This window comes from Phyllostomus hastatus, unplaced genomic scaffold (genome assembly GCF_019186645.2).
Source record: "Phyllostomus hastatus isolate PE091 unplaced genomic scaffold, TTU_PhHast_1.1 phas_scaffold_193, whole genome shotgun sequence".
Taxonomy (NCBI): domain Eukaryota; kingdom Metazoa; phylum Chordata; class Mammalia; order Chiroptera; family Phyllostomidae; genus Phyllostomus; species Phyllostomus hastatus.
In genome coordinates, this window is record NW_025334015.1 from 13,234,999 (window position 1) to 13,251,628 (window position 16,630).

The 16,630-nt window shown below is 54.4% G+C and overlaps 1 protein-coding gene across 1 annotated transcript in view; it reads right to left on the bottom strand.

Annotated features, from left to right (window-relative positions):
* Positions 1–16,630, bottom strand: part of PKNOX2 (PBX/knotted 1 homeobox 2) — a 242,198-nt gene that overhangs the window by 85,732 nt on the left and 139,836 nt on the right. Inside the window, exon 3 of the mRNA XM_045860322.1 lies at positions 8,778–8,883. The gene's annotated coding sequence lies outside the window, so the exon portion shown is untranslated. The remainder of the gene's footprint in view (positions 1–8,777; positions 8,884–16,630) is intronic.

Consider the following 16,630-nt stretch of genomic DNA (forward strand, 5'->3'; position numbering starts at 1 on the left):
ACAGGCAGCCCTGGGGAAGGGGGAACAGTGGCTGCTGCAGGAGAGGAAGTGACGCTGGGCAGCGAGTCCCCTCCTGGCCACTGCCACTCCAGCCCCAACTGAACAGACACACCCTCTGCCACCTTCGGAGAAGCGTCTCCTCCATGCCTGTGCTGGGTCTCTCCCCGCCAGCGAGGCCTTCTGCACTGCACTACGCTTCATCGAAACGCGGCTCAAACCCCCGCTCTTCCATGAGGCCGCCTCCCCCTCCCACTGCAGGGCCATCCTGTCCCCGGGACCTCGCCTTCAGACAGAGCGGGGCGAGGTGGTGCCAATGGCCGCGGTGTGCACTTCTGTGTTATGGAAAATTGCTTCCCACCCCATGTCCTCGTTGTCTTTAAACCCTGTACTCCCGGGCAGACAAGACCATGGCTTTGGCCTTGACTGGTGGTTTAGTTGGTTGGACATCATCCTGTAAAGCAAAAGGTCGCCCATTTGATTCCCAGTCAGGGCACAGGCCTGGGGTGCGGGCCGGGCCCCTGGTCAGGTCCAATGTCCGATGTCTCTCTTTTTGTCATGATGATGTTTCTCTCCCTCTCTTCTCCCTCCACTTCCCTCTCTCTAAAAATAAATAAATAACATCTTAAAGAAAAAAGACCATGGCTTTGCTTTCTCTTCCCTCCCTGGGGGGAAGGAATCTGTATGACGTGATCTCAAAGGGAGACCCCGAATATACGTGCAGTTACGATATGTCGTCTCTGGTTTGCCGTTTAGATGTGAAACCATCGGTCATGTTTTGGGAGGAAAGCGGGAAGCCCCACCAACCCCCTGGAGTGGACATGGACGGGGGTGAGAGGGTGACACGGGTTAATAACAACTTCTAGCAGGAGCCCTCCCCAGGCACCCGGCGTGTACTAAGCTTCTTACACAGGCGATCTTGCTGCCTTTGCTCAATGATGACAACAGAGTGTAGGTGTGCTGGCTGGTCCTCCTCACGGGATGGAGAACTCAGGCCTAGAGAGGTCGGGAGAGCTTCCCAATGGGACTCGAGGTCTGACCTCGGAGCTCGGATTCAAGCTAGAGGCCTCGGGGTGGAGGCAGGAGCCAGCAGAGGAGAATGGGTCCCCGAGGAGGTGGGGCCGCGCAGAAGGGGCCAGGCTGACCTCGGAAACAAGCCGCCCTGGGCTGTCGAGGGTGACACTGATGTTATTCGGACAATTGCCAAATGGGGGCCTTTGTGCACCAGTTAATGCTGGTGCCTTTGGGAGGGGGCGGGTTAAACAGCGACAGCTCGTTTCTGGCGCCTGGTCACGTGCAGACAGCAGTGCGAGTACAAATTGTTCAAATACTTCACTGCAGTTTCTGAAATGAGTGGGAATGGAAAGCTGAAAGTTCTCAGGCCAGCGGTAAGAACGTGGGTCTCATCTACACGATGCGCCTGAGACAAAGGTGGGAACGTCGAGCTGAAAGAGACAAGTCTCGAGTCTCGATCGTAGATGCGCTGGACTGTGGGTCCAGTTATGGAGGGAGGAACAAGATTGAAGGGGCGGTCTGAAATGACGGAAACACGTGGCCGAAGATGTATCTAGAAGGCAATGATGTGTCATGGGGACCAGATCGCATCTTTCAAGCTGCTGGCAGAGCAGCTCTGGGGACACAGGCTTCACGAGAGTGGGGGCTGCCTGTGCCCTGACCCCGCTCTCTGCAGCTCTGGGGCCGAGACTGTGACTCACACGGACTGGGTGCCCTCAGGGTCCCCTTCCTGTCAGCCAGGACGGAGGGGCCCTGGGGTGGCCCAGGTAAGGTGGGGCCAGCCTGCTCTCTGTGCCTGTCTTGGCCTGGCCTTCTTTCCCCACCCCACCCATAGTTGGTTTGGGAGGACCACCCACAGCTGCGAAAAGTCCCCGTTCTGGAGGGAAGCGTGCCCATGACTCACAGGCTGAGAGGCCTCCGGATGTATCTGTGGAAAGCCTATGTGTTTGAGCGGTACTGGTTTTGTTCAAGTCGGGGGACCCCATCCTTAGGGGGTATCTCAGCTTTCGTCATGTCTCCTGGAGCCGTCACCTTACCCCTGTAGCAGTCCCTCCCTGCATCTCCTCATGTCAGGTTCCTTTCCTGGCTCTCAGCCCGGAGGGGTCCCAGGCAGCAGTCGGAGAGGGTGGTGGTGGCATCGTCACCCTCAGGCTCCGAAGCAGGCAGCCATTGAACAGGAGAGATGTGGTCTGCCTCCCACTGGCTCCCACTGGCCGCCCCCTCTCCAGCCCACCCCCTCCACCTCCAGCCTTGAAACCGGGCTTGTCGCTCTCTGGCCTCTAACAGGGAAACCTTCGGTCACATGCTGGCCCTTTCAGTACTCAGGCACCAAGGAGAAGAGTTTCATGTGAGCAGCCGAAGCTTTGAATACCAGCAGCTTGTCTGAAAATTGTAACTTGCATCAAACCTTAATTCTGCTTTCTGTGGTGATAGCTTATTCCTATCACTACGGTCTCAGTGGGAAGAAAGTCCAGCCTTCAGCACAGAATTTTGTTGACTTGAGGTTCAAGATTGCGCCTCTGCTTTCCCCTCTTCTTTCCCCAGTAAGGTGGACCCCATTTCTCAGGGCAGGGCAAGGACCAGCGATGGAAGAAAAGAAGACGCTTTTGCCCAGTGGACTCTGGCACTCAGGGGCCAATTAGGATCCTCCGACTTAGAACAGAATGGTCCCCTGGGATCTGAGCCCTTGTTCATCTGGACCTTCCCGCACCTGGCCCCTGGGGAAAAGGAGTGGGGCACCTTGGCTTCCAGATCTAGAGGTTCTGTCCAGAGCAGGTGGGTCTGGGCAGGCAGGGGAGCGGCACTGGGGGTGCCTGTCCCTAGAGCCAGGCACCACAGGGTGGAAAGGAGGAGTAAACGGGAATTCTCACCTAAGATGCCGCCCCAAGGGCACAAGGTGGCCTAAGGCAGGGGCAGGTTCCTGCTGTGGGCAGGCCTCTCCAATCCTCTCTTTTTAGGGCCTAGCTGTCTCAGGCCAGGGCATCGGCTGTCTCTTCGTCACTAGGACAGTTGTCATGGCCAAGGATCCTGTCACCGACAGGAGCTGTGTGTGCCTGTGAGCTGGGCACATGTGAGGAGTAGGGGAGATGGGTAGAGTGGGGTCAAGAGGAAAGGAGCCCATTTAAGAATGACTGGAGGGGGGTCAAGGAGGGGAGTGCCCAAGGGGGACATCAAGGGGATGCTGAAGCAATGGAGGGTTCAGGGAACTGTCCCTGGTAGGAGGTGGGCCACTCCAGCTGCCCTGAGCTTGACCTCAGCTTCCACCTCCCTTGTCACCCCTCACCCTTCCCCAGCCCCAGAAGCGGTTGGACTCGAGGCTCTGAGCAGACTGCAGAAGACGACGGTGGTGGGCAGGGAGCATCCCGAGCGGCCGTGAGGTCTGATTTCTTCCTGTTCAAACGGGAAAACCTGCCCAACTTCACGCAGAACGCTGGAAATAGGGACCCAGTTTGAATCTAGATCCCAAATAACAAATTCAATAATTGCTTCCTGTGCACCTCTATGTGCCAGGCTCTGTGCTAGGCAGAGGAAGTTCCAGAAGAACAAAACAGAGGCAACTGAACAGAGTAAATAAAGAAACAATGAGATGAAGGGTTCCCCTGAGCTGAAGCAGGACAGGTGACTCAGACTGAGAGGTTTCCCAGGTGCTGAGAGCCATGAGAAAAATGAGGGAGCCAACGAACATCGAGCCTGGACCCATAGAGGGGAAATCTCAAGACTTCGAGGAGAAAAGAAAATTAAACGTTTCCATAAATTCTCCTTGCAAGACTAGAAGTAAGATTCCCTGGCTGGTGTGGCTCAGTGGATTGAGTGCCGGATTGTGAAGCAAAGGGTCGCTGGTTTGATTCCCAGTCAGGGCACGTGCCTGGGTTGACGGCCGCGTCCCCAGTGCGGGGGCACACATGGAGCAACCACATACTGATGTTTCTCTCCCTCTCTTTCTCACTCCCTCCCTTTCGCTCTAAAAATAAATAAATAAAATCTTTAATAACAATGACTAGAAGATGGCACAGCAATGTCTTCAAGATGTTGAACGTAGGATTATGAACCCAAGTCAAGTTTGAAGAGAAAACAGTCTGTTTTGGACATGTAAGAACTCAGAGTTGATTTCCCACCTGTCGAGATAAAAAAGTTCCAGCAGAACAAAGAGGCGGGAGGTAGAAAGCAATGTCTACGCAACCTGTGCATGGGGCCCAGCGTGACCTGACGGGTTGGGGGGCAATGGGAGGGACTGGGGGGCTGGCCATTACCCCAGGGGGCTCATAAGTTTCTATAAAAATTCCATTTTAAGCCCTGGCTGGCGTAGCTCAGTGGATTGAGTGCAGGTTGTGAACCAAAGTGTCGCAGGTTCGATTCCCAGTCAGGGCACATGCCTGGGTTGCAGGCCACGACCCCCAGCAACCGCACATTGATGTTTCTCTCTTTCTCCTTCCCTTCCCTCTCTAAAAATGGATGAATAAAATGTTTTTAAAAAAATTTCATTTCATTTTCCATGGTCAAACCACACTATTGACTTCTGTAGTGGAATAATATTTCTGCTTTATAGTCACCCTACAGTTCAGAATGCAGAGGTCACTGCAGTCATATGCCAGAATATTAATCTTCTAAACCTTAATGTAAAGATACTAAACAGACTACTACTATAATAGTATAACTATATATAGTACTATGTACTACACTGTATATACCATATGATATATGTACTATGTTCGATATATTGCTCTTTATTAAACATAGATATCAAATATAGTTTGATAAAAATGATCAACTTACACAAATTGGAAGGGGAAAATGTGTGTCAGTTTCCCCAGCTTTCACAGTAGGGAGCTAATAGGTAAACACATAAACTCAGAAGGAGGGACTTAAGTATATGACCCACCACACCAGGCATCAGCCAGCAAATATCATACTTTCAGACCATAAGATGCGCCAAATTTGGGAGGAAAAGGGGGTGCATCTTATAGTCTGAATGTAGCTCACCTGGCTCGCTGTGGGGGCTGGGGGGACGGCCTATGTTATTTATGTTATTAAATATTTTACCACATTTTTTGCTTCAAATTTTGTTTCCCCTACTTTCCCTCTCTAAAACCTAGGTGCATCTTAGGGTCCGGTGTGGCTTACAGTCCGAAAAAACTTGGTAACTAAAATCAGAGACAGCTCTGCACTGCGGTTGGCTTTGGGTGGTGAACCTCGTGGGTCAAGGCTGGGAAAGGAGGGGCACCTTTTATTGTATCTTATTTTATATCTTGTACGTTGTTTGCTTTTCCTCACACAGATACTTTAATTCTAATTTTTTAAATAACTAACATAAATAATGAACATCTATGTAAAAGAATACTATGCAGTAACCAAAGCTAATGCAGTACATCTACTTATTTTGACCTGGAAAGTTGTCCATTACGTGACCTACGTTTTAAAAAAAGCAAATTTCTAGGAAAGTATTTAAAACACAGCCTTTAACTGTGTCCAACTAAACACCAAAGCCAGCACGGTGTGGTCCCTCCCTATGCTCTCTGCCCTGGGCCAAGTGGCCTGCTTCTGGAAGTCTCCCCTCTCTGGTTTCTGGAGGCACGCATCACCTGCGCCCTAGGTTGGAGCTATTTCACGGATGTTTCGAGCAGGGGATGCAAGCTCTTGCCTATAAGTGACCAGTGCAAAGACTGGCCTGGAGGGAGCTGCTCTCGGACGAAGGCCTTCCTCAGAGACAGCTGCTGGAGACACAGAGCGAAGACGAGAATCTGAGAGGTGCAGGCGTGAGGACTGACAGGTGATCAGAGAGCTTGGGGACCACCTCCTGCACTTCACAAGTGAAGAGCAGAAGTGGAGCCTCATCTGAGCTCACTCCGCTGGGTTCACATCCAGAAGAGAGAGGACAAGGCTTGTTAAAAGCCAGTGTCGGGAAGAGGGGCCCCAAGATGTTGAAGCCCAGGGCAGAGGCTTGAAGCCACGGCCTCGCAGGGAGCCCTATGGGGAGACCGTGGAGTGTGTGATCCATTTCAGGAGCTGCTCGGGTGCAGGGGGCTGTGGACATGACAAATCAGACCAGATCGAGCTTCCTTCGTGCCCAACGAAAGAAGCGGCTTTCACATGGGTGGGAGGCAGCATGGTGGGGCAGCTGGGCCCCACAGCCCACGGGCACTCACCACGGGCCCTCACCACGGGCCCAACACTGTGTGAGGGGCTTTCTAGTACATCATCCTGTCGGACCCTCACAGAAGCCCTGTGAGAAGAGATCGCGCCAGTTACCTAAAGACAGTGATGGCTGGAAAACTGCAGCTACCTCACTTGACCCAGATCCCAGTGGCGGGGCTAGGACCTGGGTCTGGGTCCGTCTGGTTCTGAGTCCCTGCCTAAGGCATCAGAGGGCGTCAGTAAATGCTTGATAACGGAATGGTAAGAGGAAGAGTGCCTCTCCCAAACCGGGGCACATCCAGTTCCATTCCCCTCCAGAGCCCTGTGTACGAGCTGGCCTGTCTCCCCCGTCCAGGGGCACTGGCCAGCTCTCGGGAACTAGGCTATCCATTGGCCCAAATGGGACTCTGAAAATCCGCCCCCATCCCAGGGGGAATCGGCAGTCAAGGTGCCCTTTCTCACGGCTCTGGGCTCCTCAGAGTCCTGCTGGGACTGGGAGTGGAAGGAGACAGGCTGGTAGGAGCCTCGGCTGCGGGGGGGTGGGGGGGGTGGGGGGGGGGTGGGGGAGGAGGGCGGGGAGAGAAGCTGTCATCCCCGTTCTCGGTTTCTAGGTGCTCACCTCTGTACCTGTCCTCCACCAGCCTCCAGGGCTCACTCAGATGTTGCCCCGGCCTCCCCGTGTCTCCCTAGGTGCCTCTGCTTCCACCAAGTCACTCGCTTGGGGGCGGCAGGCAGGCCCAGGAGAGTCTGTGTCAGTCCGGGTGTGTCATTGACACGTGGAGATCATTAACAGGGCTTATTTTAAAGTTCTAATTGCAACATGTAAATGCTCCCCAAACTGATGTGTAATTGCTACCCCCTCCACCCCGGCCCTTCCCTTCTGGTGCCAGCTTTGCAAGGAGAGAATTAGAAAATAAAAAGGGGGTGGATTATGTAAGCAAAAACGATTTTAAAAAAAGAGAGCAAGAGAGCTAACAATTTAAGTGAGACAGCTGGTCGCTCCTCTGATTGCCACACTTCCAGTATCAGTTGCAAAAATTGTCCCTGCCGCTCACACCCATCCGAGCAAGAGTGTCAACTATATTCGGTTCCCAGCACAGACCAGCCTGGCACTCCCTCGGTGAGACGGCTCGGGGGTCAGTGTGTGTGTGTGTGTGTGTGTGTGCTCGCGCTCGTGCACGTGCGTGTGTGTGTGTGTGTGTGTGTTGTAGGGTGTGAGGAATCGGGGTGATATCTGAGGTGGCTGCTGTCTCATCCCCGGAAGCCTCCATTCTACAGAAAGAACCCAGAGCAGGAGTTAGCCCCCTGTCCACCAGTTCCCATCCTTCCCCATATTCCACTGCGTAGGGAGGGCAGGGGCCCCTCCACGCTCCCAGGCACCGTCTGGCGGGTTTGGACGCCAGCATCTCCCTATCTTCTTCAACCCCACCCCCACCCCCCGCCCGACTCCCCACAGCCATCACCTGCAGTGGACTCCTTTCAATAGCACTGTGCATGCAGGCCCCAAAGACTGTGAGCCTGTCTTCCAAGCGGGCATCGCCCCACCCATGCTCACCGAAGCCTTGACCCCCACCCCAGATATGCCCGTGTCTCTCTGGCTTTCACCTCCAGGAGCCACAGCAAGTTCTAGCATGTGCCCCACCTTAATGCACCTGGAACAGAGCTCCCCGAACAGCCAGAGGGCATAGGAAGGGGACAGTGGTCACTGGCCAATTCTGCCGCTCTAAGAAAGCAGTCCTCTTGAATATCCGTGTCTTCACTAACTACCTGCTTGGGAGGCGGGCCCAGGAACATTCACCTTTCTGGCTAACTCTCCCTCTCTCTCCGGGGAAATCGGCTTTGGTGAGGATGTTGGCACAGATTACTGTCCCCCAGATGACGGCTGATGAACCGTAAGGTCCTGGTGGCCCTGAGGCATCAGGAAACTTACACAGTCCTGGGCAGGGTCCCTTAGAGTTGGGGGCCAGTCTCACCACAAGAGACCCGGCCCTTACCATGGCATACTGGAAAGAGAAGAGTGGTTTTGGGCAACTGGATTGCTAAATCCCTGCATCTACTGGTATATCTCCTAGATCTTGAAGTTACTTAAGGGGATTTAAAGAACCCTATCTGATGAGAGGATTAAATGAGATTTTCTATTCAAAACGTTTCCTACATTCTAAAGAACAATTTTCAGAGTTCATCAGAAACACCTGGGAGGCAGTCTCCTTCAAGTTCATCATCAAAACCATGTGGGGTGCAGACTCCTGGGCCGTAACTCAGACTCACAGATGCAGAACCCAGAACTGCACTTCTAGCAAACCGCCCTGGGTGAGGACGCACCTCCGGGGCTGCACGGCTGTCACCCCCGTGGTGACGGAGCGGTGGCCCCGCCGTGTGTACCCGTGCAATGCACTGTCCTGCAGGGTCCATGCAGGGTGTGCGGGAGGGAGGGAGGTGCTCGGGGAAGGGCAGCACCCTCGCAGTATCCTCAGGGAGGAGACCTGAGAAACGAGACAGCCGGTGCGCTCTCCAAGGGAGCGCGTGCAATGTGCCGGCTCACGTCTTGGGCTGGGTCTCGAGGCTTTTGCAAGACAAGAGCGTCTGCCAGGAGCGGTTAACTACGTGTGAAAGGACGAGGAAGCGTGTCTTACTGTTTGGTGATCCTGGCGGCCTCCTGGATGGCTCTCAGGAGACGCACCCCCTCGTCTCACTTCCAGCTGGGCCAGAAAGCCTTCCTGTCAGCTCCAGCCAGCACACCTGTGAGGAAAGGCAGAGCAGCTCTCAGAAGGGAAAGTGGAGGCGAGGGCACCTGGGCCAACAGGGGGGCGCCCACACTGCACACCACCCGCTCCCCGCCCCCCGCGGTTGGACAGGGTCCGGTGCATTTGCCCTGTGCACCTGGCTGCCACGGTCCCCTCAGGTCTCCCTGCTCGGTGTAGCTGCTGGGGCCCACCCAGCCATTCGAGAGCCCAGCCGCTCACCACAGCGGGAAGCGCCCTGTCGTCATCTGTCTGGTTTCCTGACACCGGGCGTCCATGTAGCCTGCCCTCTGCACCCCCCACCCCACCGTCCCCAACGGGGCAGGGAGGTCTCAGTGATGCTGGGCCCTTGTCTTAAACTGCTGGGGACACAGAGGAAGGCGCTGAAGGTGTGACCATTTCAGATGTGCGGATGGGTTTCAGAGGTCTGGGGGCCTGGGGAGACACGGATGGGGTTGGGGGGTGCCCTTGGGCAGCAGGCAGGGAGAGTGGGGAAAGCAATGGGCCCTAAGCGGATTTTAACAGTAAGGGGCAGGCAGCCTGTGGCCCCAAGGTAGCTTTGGCTACACAGCTTATCTGTTTATTTTTAGATTAAATTGAATCAATTTTATTTCTCGCTATTTGAAATGGACCAAGGTATTGGGAAATGGAGGTCGGTGGTCAGTGCTGCCCTAGGACCTGGCCTGGCATTTCCCAAACACTCACACCCACTTCTCCCTGTGGATTGGGCTGCTTAGGGCGGGCAGGGCAGAGCGGGGGTTGGCGGGGGGGCACTGCTTGGTGCCCGGGCTGTATTTTCAGCAGCACCTGGCACCTCTTCAGCCAAGAGCCCCAGCCCTACACCAGAGGTAAATGCATCTTTAACAGTCACAGCTCCTTCCTAGTTAACGCCATCTCAGTCTCCCTGTAAAAACACATTTGCACCTTGGTAAAGAATGTAATTAACCAGTGACATGACAACGGGAGGAGCTGGCCGGGAGCTGCAGCAGGGTGTGGAAATTCAGACATTCATCTGAACACGACTTTCCACCTTCCTTCCAGGGCATGAGTGTGAGTGTGAGAGTGCGAGCATGTGTGAGTGTGTGCACATCTGTGTGTGCACTGCAGGGCAGTGAGCAGGCAGACACAGCCTCTGGGACCCCCAGGGAGGAAGGAGCCCCGGGCTGCAGGGAGAGGGAGCTGGGGCAGGCTCGGAGAAGGGAGGAGCTGAGAGGAGCTCCAAGAGGAGGCAGGGTGGTTTGTGACTTCTCATGGACAAACAGGGTCTGGGCTGAAACCTTTCTCTGCACACCCCACATTCTTCCCGAGGAGCTGAGGGTGCCAGACACTCACAGCAGCAGGAGGCTTGGGTACCTCCACCCCGCATTGCCGGCCCTGGGGCAGCCACCTGGAGGGACCCGAGGACCGGGAGGAATGGACAGAAAGCCTGTTGCGAGCACCAAATCACTGCCCTTCCACTCCTGCCTCAGCCGCCCCTCCTGCTGGTGGCCTGGCCGGTGAGTTTAGTGGACCACGTCCAGTTCTCCAGCCCCCTGGGGGGCAAGCCTGGGAGATAAGTCAGACTCTCCCCTCCTCTACTTCCCACCGCTCTCCAGTCAGGGTGGAAGATGGTCTTTTCTCCTTTGCATTCTCAGTGACTCAACCTAGAGAGGGCCCTCGGCCCACCTCCGCCTCACACCCATGCGGGCCAGTCCCCCAGCCCCCGCCATGTGAAGCCGGACTCAGCTTCCCAACCTCACCCCGCCTCCGTCCACGCCAGGCCTGCCAACACAGCCGTGAGGACCCCACTGCCCTCAGTGGGCTCACAGCCCCGTCACCTCCTCCTCCGGAGTTTTCAGTGGCTCCTGACCCACAGAAGGCGCCAGTAAACGATCGCCGACTATCTCACCAAGCACAGCCTCCAGAGTGCCTGCAGCACGCCCCTCCCTGCCTTTCCAGACTCACCTCTCCTCCGTCCCCGCAGCCCGGCTGCCCTCCCTCCACACAGGCCGCCTTCCGACCTCCAGACCCGGGCCCCCTCCTGCTGCCAGGTCTGCATTCCTACCTGACAGCTCTCACACTTCCGGCCTCACGCAGTGGGGTCTCAAGTATCTCTCCTCCCTTCCCAAACTGTAGGCCCCTCATGGGCAGAGACTCCGTCTGATGCCTGCATGGTTTTTCAGTTTGCAAAGTACCCTCACACGTAATACCTTCTTTAATGTTAAATGCTAAATGTCCATATTGGAATATAATCTGTATAATCTGTATTACCTTTACCAAATAATACATGCTATTGTGCAAAATAAATAAGAGGGAGAAATTTTAGGTTTGTTGTAATTAATCCTATGATGCAAAAGCAACCACAGTTAATATGTGAAGCAAAACTCTTCTTAAAAACAGTGTCAGACCGCCCTGGCGAGGTGGCAAGGTTGGCTGGAGAGACGTCCCGCACACCAAGAGGTTGAGGGCTCCATCCCCGGTCAAGGCACGAAGGGGGGCAACCGATCAATGTTTCTCTCTCACATCAATATTTCTCTCTCTCACCCTCCCTCTTATTCTAAAATCAACGAGCTTGTCCTCAGGTGAAGAATTAAAAAAAAAAAAGAATTGCTTTAAAAAAACTGTCACACTCTAAGTACTATTCTGTAACCAGCCTTTTATATTTAGCAACATATCATAAATACCACTGCATATAAAGGATATGTATATTATAATCTCAGTGGCTGTCTGACACTCCATTTATGGATACACTGGAATCGCTCAGCCAAATTTCTGTCGTTGTGGTTATTTCCAGTTTCTGATATTGCAGAGAAACAATGCTCACTCTCTCGGCCAGCTCCGCTCCAGGCTTCATCGCTGTCTTAGAGTAAGTTTCTAGAGGCAGAACTGCCAAAGCTAAAGGCGTGGTCATTTTAAAGAAAGTTTACGAAGGACTTGCAGGGAGTTCCCACCAGTTTACAAGGCTCACTCTGCAGTGTGCGAGAGATGCCCGTTCCCTGCCGGCCATTGTTCCCATTTTACAGATGTGGGTGACAAGGCTGAGGGAGGCTAAGCACCGGCTGGCCCAAGAAAACAGCCAGCAAGTGGTTCGTCCTATGACTCTGGGCGTTCTGCTCTTCCGACCTCCGCACCTCTCTTCGCTCTTAGATGTCTCATCAGCCCAAAGGGAGGGTTTGCCGGAGTCAGTGCCATTAAAGGCCGGGCTCCCCCAGGAATAGGAAGAGGTGATGTGCCCTGAGTCGGGGGCTGGACCACTCCCGGGAGCCCTACTGGTGTCCACCGCCCCCACCCCCTAACCTTCCCAGGAGTCTGAAGCCAGGGGAACAGGAGCTCTGTTCCTGGGTAGAGTTTTACTATTCCCTATCCCACCCGCCCCACCGCTTCCTGGACAAGTGCAAATCGCTTCAATTTAGCCTCCGTCTATGAAGAACCACGTGCTGGGGCCTGGGTGTACAAAGATGAAACACACACTTACACACACACTCTCTCTCTCTCCCTCTCTCTCTCTCTCTCTGCCTGTCTCCGAGGTGCTCACAGTCTAGATGATGAGGAAGTAACTGTACCCTGAGACGTGTGAACCGTGCTGCACCACAGCTGCATGCTGGTTTTGTCGTCCTTCTGCCCCAGCTGCACCTCTGCCCCCCACCACACCCTGAAGGCGGCGGGGCCCCTCCGAGAGGAAGCACACCCGTGTGGGGGAAGAGAAGTCCACCGCACTCCCTGCTCCGGGACCAACAAAATGTACGTTTGAGAGAGGAAGGACAATCCGAGGGGACACTGCGTGCCCCACGTGGGGCACACTTCAGGGCTACGACTCACATAGATTCCTCCTTTCCCAGAACTGGCAGCGGCCTGGCTGCCAGCAGCCTGGAGGAAGCTTCCAGGCACAAACGCAGCCTGTAACCTCCTTTCGCTTGCTGCCGGCCATTCCTCTCAGCACAGGGAGGCAAGTCACACGGCAGGAGCTCTGGGGGGAAAGAAAGGCGGCTGGGCTGGAGCAAGAAGGTTGCCTGCGGTCACCGCCACCCTTCCTACCCCAGCCACCTCTCCCAGCCACTTCCCCTCCACACTTGAGCCTCCTTGCCCTGAAGGAGGGTGCCTGGGTGTGCCTTTCTAGGTCTGGGCCAGACAGAACCCACTGCCTCCCCTTGTGTTGCCATTCAAAGTCCTCCCCCCACAGCGATGAGGGCAGCCTGCAGGGCCACTGCTCTGATCCTGAGCTGGGCTCCGGCCGCCCGACGAGCATGGGGACAGGCAAGGCAGCAGCCAGACGGAAAGGGGAAGGATAGGTGGGAAGACACGGGCTCTGCGTGACCCGGTGGGCCAGATGTTCAGGGGACAAATAAGGAGTCAGGAGCTTCATCTTGAAGGTAAAGTCCCTTCTGTACCCACAAGGCCCGCAAGAGATGGAGCAGCTCCAGCCCCACCTCCTCAGCTCTGATCAGGCCCCCGCTGCCTCTCCAAGGTCATTCTCCAGGGCACCTCTGACGGGGGCAGGCAGGCGGCCCCAGGGAACAGCTGCGCCTGTTTTGCCAACTTGCACTTACACTTTCTGCAGACGAGCAGGACAGGGGTGAAGACCAAGCTTCTGGGCTCTGTCCAGAAAGCCAAACCCAGGGCGGTCCCGTGACCACTTTGAGAATCTGCCCCACCTTGGTTTCTACCCCAGCAGCACCCCCACGCCCAAGTCTTCCTCCACATCAGCAGAAGAGCCTCAAAAGAGTCGATTCTTTCCCCGGAGCCCACCCAGGGTTGTTCTCGCCCAAGCACAGCGGAGGGGATGTGTGTGCCTTCCAGGTCCTTTCAGACGTGAACCTTTTCTCCTGCTACGTCTGGCGACTGCTGCCTCACAACCAAACACACTGTGTCGGAGGCCTCTGTCCCCTGCCCAGGCCACATGCCCTTCTGGAGGGCCACACGCTCCCCCATCCTCTCCGCTGACCAGGTCCTACCGGAGCCTCCAAGACAAGTTCACATCCTGCCTGTCTCTGAACCTCTGCAGCTGAGTGAAGTCCACCTCTTGCACCTGCACCCTGTCCTTGCATCTGCACCTGTACCTCGGCCCTTAATCTCACTCTGGTTTGTAAACTTCTGCTTTCTGTGTTCATCAAAATCTCCTCAACGACACCACACATTCTGAGGACAAGGCCCATGTCTTTAATTCCTCTATGCCTTCCATTTATACCCAGGTTAGTACTACAATCATGTAGGTCATTGAAAGTATTATTCTTACCACGGGAAAAAGAACCACTACTCTGGCTGATGTGGCTCAGTGGATTGAGCAATAGCCTGCAAATGGGAAGGTCGCAGGTTCAATTCCCAGTCAGAGCACATGCCTGGACTGAGGGCCAGGTCTCCAGCTGGGGGTGTGTGAGAGGAAACCAATCGATCTCACACATGTTTCTCTCCCTTTATTTCTCCTCCCCTTCCCCTCTCTCAAAAAAAATTTTTTTTAAAAAGGAACCACTATAGGAAAATATTATAGCAGATCAATGCTTAGGCACTTTAGTGGAGAGTTTGCCTATCTAGTTAGTATCACTCATTGTCAAAGGCATTGCAATTCTCTGTATTTTGATGTGTCTCTGAATTGAGAGCTTTTGGGCAAATTATGGGTTATTTCATGTCTCCTGCACTAATATTAATAAGTGGACATGGGAGAGAGAATACAGTGGGGTGGAAAAGACTCTGAAGTCAGACAGACTAGGACTTCAGCTCAGCTCTCCCTCTCACCAGCTGTGTGGCCTCTGTCAGTCTTGGCTTTTCCATTTCCGCAAACGGGAACTCCCCGACCCCTGATGCGCTCAGTGGATACGGCGAAGTACTCGGCCCTGACACAGACTAAGCTTTAATAAATGGTGACTGTCGTCTTTCACGACAGTGACAGTAATAACAGTTTGTTTAGATCTTATTTGGCAAAATCCTACTCATCCTTCAAGATCCAGCTCTGTAAGGTTTTCTTTCAACGCCACCCCACCCCACACAGGGTAGGTTCTTCCCTCCTTTCTGTCCCCCGAATAGCTGGGACCGTCTCCCTCTTAAGAGAAAACCATGAGCTCCAGGCTGTGTCTCACTGAATTATTACCGCTTGCTCCTGAAGGCCTCCCTCCCATAAGCGCTGAGCTCCCTGAGCCAGGTGTTCCCACCCCTGAGCTTCCAGCTCTGGCCTGGCCTCAGGCCCCACGCGTGCTGGTTAAGGGAGGGGATGATGAGTGAGCAAGAACACCCAGAGCAATCGGGAGACCTGACAAAACGTAGAGACTGGTGATAGCAAATCTGTCATGGAAAGCAAATATCCCTTTTAACTCAACTGAGACCGGCCGTACATGTAGAGAAGTCACTTAATCTTCCCACCAGGATTTCCTGTCTTGGGGAAAATTTCAGCCCCACCAGAAGCCTTTGAAAGTCTCTGCAAAGCCCACCTGTCTCCAGCCCTCCTTCCCCTCAGGTGCACTCAGTCCCTTCTCCTACTCCCTGCCATTCCTTTCTTCAGTGGGCATCGCTCTAGCTTCACCCAGCCAGGCTGCTGGGTGGCCCTGGTTCTGAGACGGCCTTTCCAGCCCCAAAGGCTCTCTCCAGAGGCAGGAGAAGGCCAGTGCACTTGGATCAAGCTAATCACTCTGTCTGGCCCCCAGGTTGAGCGATCCCCGCTGTCTCCTCTCCATCCGCTACACCTCTCCATCCGCTACACCTCTGCTCAGCCATGGCCTCCCAGCCGGTCTCCCTGCGGGCTGCTCCGCAGCCACGGGGACGGTTCAAGCAGCAAAGATCATCCCATGCACAGTTCTCCTAGCACTTACCCCCCAGACTCTGCTCGTCTGCTTGCCAGTCTGTCTGTCTGTCTGTCTGTCCCACGAGATTATATCACCCTAAACTGATGTGTGTCTTGGACATATTAGGTGTTCGACAAATATTGGTTGAATAAAGGAGTAAATGAATGGATATATGCAGCAGAGGACATTATTTAACCCTTTCAACAACCCTATCAAATAGGAGGTTCTTAGTCCTGTTTTTAAAAAGGGGGACTGAGCTTAGAAAAATGACGCACCCAAAGTCACGAAGCTGGTTTAGGGTCAGAGGGGAAGCGCAGAGTCCGAGGGATCGGTGGTGGCCTCCGGAGCACCCGGCTGCCCATCCACCCGCTTCCCACCCGTCCCGCCAGGGAAAGGTGCTAAGAGGCCGGGCTGCTTCTGCTGCTCTGCCTCGCTTGGAAAATAAACAAGACAAATTCTTCTTCTCATCATTTGGTGAGTCGGTGACATTTCGTTTGACAACAAACCTAGGAAAAGCCTCTGCGGGGACCAGTTTGGGGACTAGGCTGTGATAATATCACTCTATTGAAAGAGGATGTGAGGAACTGGGCTCCGGATGGCCTTTTACATGGAGTAATTAATGCAGGAAATGAGAAATAACTTCTTTAAAAGAAACAGCGATCTACACATGGTCACAACAATAGCAGTGGCAAGAACACACATGCATGTACACACACACAAATAATCCCAGAGACACACTCACAGACCTGTGAAGGTGCGAATTCCAGCTCACGGTCATGGTCATGGACGAACGCCCAGGAAGAAGCCCAGAGAGGCCTGTGGACACACCCACCAGCGAAACACTCTGATGGCCCTGACTTCCCCTCCCAGGACGCCCAGGGTGAGTTGTGACTTCCCCCCACATGTGAATTTCAGTCACTAGGAATGCACCGGAAGCGTGACATTGAAGAAATTCCTCTCCCTGTGCCTCCCTGCCCTTCTTGGGGCCCTGGTCCC